This window comes from Pundamilia nyererei, unplaced genomic scaffold, assembly GCF_000239375.1.
Source record: "Pundamilia nyererei isolate P.nyererei 1_Seehausen unplaced genomic scaffold, PunNye1.0 scaffold00005, whole genome shotgun sequence".
In the NCBI taxonomy this organism is placed as follows: domain Eukaryota; kingdom Metazoa; phylum Chordata; class Actinopteri; order Cichliformes; family Cichlidae; genus Pundamilia; species Pundamilia nyererei.
In genome coordinates this window covers 325,381-327,263 of record NW_005187406.1, presented here as the reverse complement: position 1 = coordinate 327,263, position 1,883 = coordinate 325,381, and positions in this window count along the sequence as shown.

Here is a 1,883-nt window from a genome sequence, read left to right as displayed (position 1 = left end):
GTCAAGACGAGATGTGAGATGATGGCCAGCAACAGAGACAGGAGAGCGAAACAGCCGGCAGAAGCAGACTGACTGAGCTATTGTTGTTGCAGGAGTGTAGGAGTTGAGTGACACGATGGAGAAGGCAAAGACGCAAAGATGAGACAAGTCTGACATCCATGACGGCTAAGAGGAGAGTTTTCGGACTTGTGATTAGAGTTTTCACAGTTATATTATTAATCCATTTTACATAATGCTCATCGTTTCCCATTTTTAGCCTAACGGTACTGTGTGTGTGTTTGGCTTTCGCACTCACGCCTTTTTCACCCTCTTTTTTTCCCTCCCTCCCCATCCCGCCTCCCTTTTCTGTCCCAATCTGATTACTCTGCTTTATGCAAACTGCAGCTCTCTCTGTCTCTCCCCCTTGTGTATTCCCCTTTCGCTTTTACATCCCAGTTACAAACATGTAGTTGACTCCTGCCTGCTCTCAGCCTGTCCTCCTCCTTCCTTTATCTTGCATTGTGTTGTTCAATATTTGATGAGACTTTGTTCATAAATCAGCCTCCTCTATTCCCTCACGGTGTATTTGGATGATAGTGTTAATCTTTAAAACCTTGCAAGTGTTAACACGCTGTTCTTTGTCAGCTTTTGATCAGAGACGCTTTCAGCCTAAAATGTGATGCCACATGTAAATCACACATATGACCAGAGGTGGTTAAATATGCCCTGAATGATTCAGGTAACTGATAATTCAGTAGCAGAGCTCTTTTGCTTCTTGATAGGCACTGAGCCACTTTCTCCAGAGCCCTTGTTGTTATTGCTTTTGGTGCTTATTTGTTTTCCCAGATTCATCAAAGTTCCTACATTTTTTTCTCTAAACCCATCCTTTGGTTTTGTCCTCCAGTCTTCCTTCATTTACTTGTTCTGACAGACATTGGATTTGCACTTAAAGGACCCACCCTGTCACTCTCTGAGAGTCTGTGGGAATTGACCACGGTCACTTTGCTTCCCTCTGCGCTATGCTTTCGCTCAGAAATGCTCAACCAGCAGACTTTCTTTTGGCCAGTGAGATGACCATTTCTCATATATCCACTCCGTCTTTCAAACACTATAGACACTTAAAAACCGATTGTTTGCAAGCATCCATCAAATAATATCTGTATTCTTCCAGAGAATGAAACAATCACACACACATAGTGCAACGGTGTAAAGTGTGGTCACTTTTCATTGTTATATGGAAAAAAAAACTGTTTCTGAGCCAATCTCTCTCCATAACTCACTCTTGTAATATTTTGAAAGGTCTTGGTATACACACTTGTTTTAGACAGCGATTTCTCTAATCCCAAACCAAACTTCATCTGTGTTCAGTCATCACCAATCCAGGGGTTAGGGTCCTCATACATGTGGAGGCGCTTCAAATAAAGGAGGTATAAAAAAATTTTTTTATGACTTTTTTTCTGAACTGTGGAACGCCAACTTGTAAAGATAAACATATCAAAATTGGGAAAAATTTTTTTAAGACAAAACGGTTGTCTCAAACCTATAGACTGTATATAAGAGATGGCCATGCATTCCGTTCTATATATTTAGCAGGCAAACCATTTACCGTAAGGCTATTTTTGAAGCCTGAATGAGACACAAAACTCTTTGCTGTATGTTTTACTCTCAGCTTTTCTATCTGTCATCCTGTGTAAATGAAGGCTAAAAAGCCCAAAAATTATATTAAAAATTGAAACTAGCAACCCAGTAGTCTGCATGCCTCTCAAGGACCTTTAGCTTTGACACCATCTCAGTTTTTTTTTTAACTAGACCTCATGATGTGCCAAACTGTGAAATAGAGAGACGCTGCATGCTCATTTGCAATTTGTCAGTCTAAAATATACTTTGTTTTTCTGAACACTAAT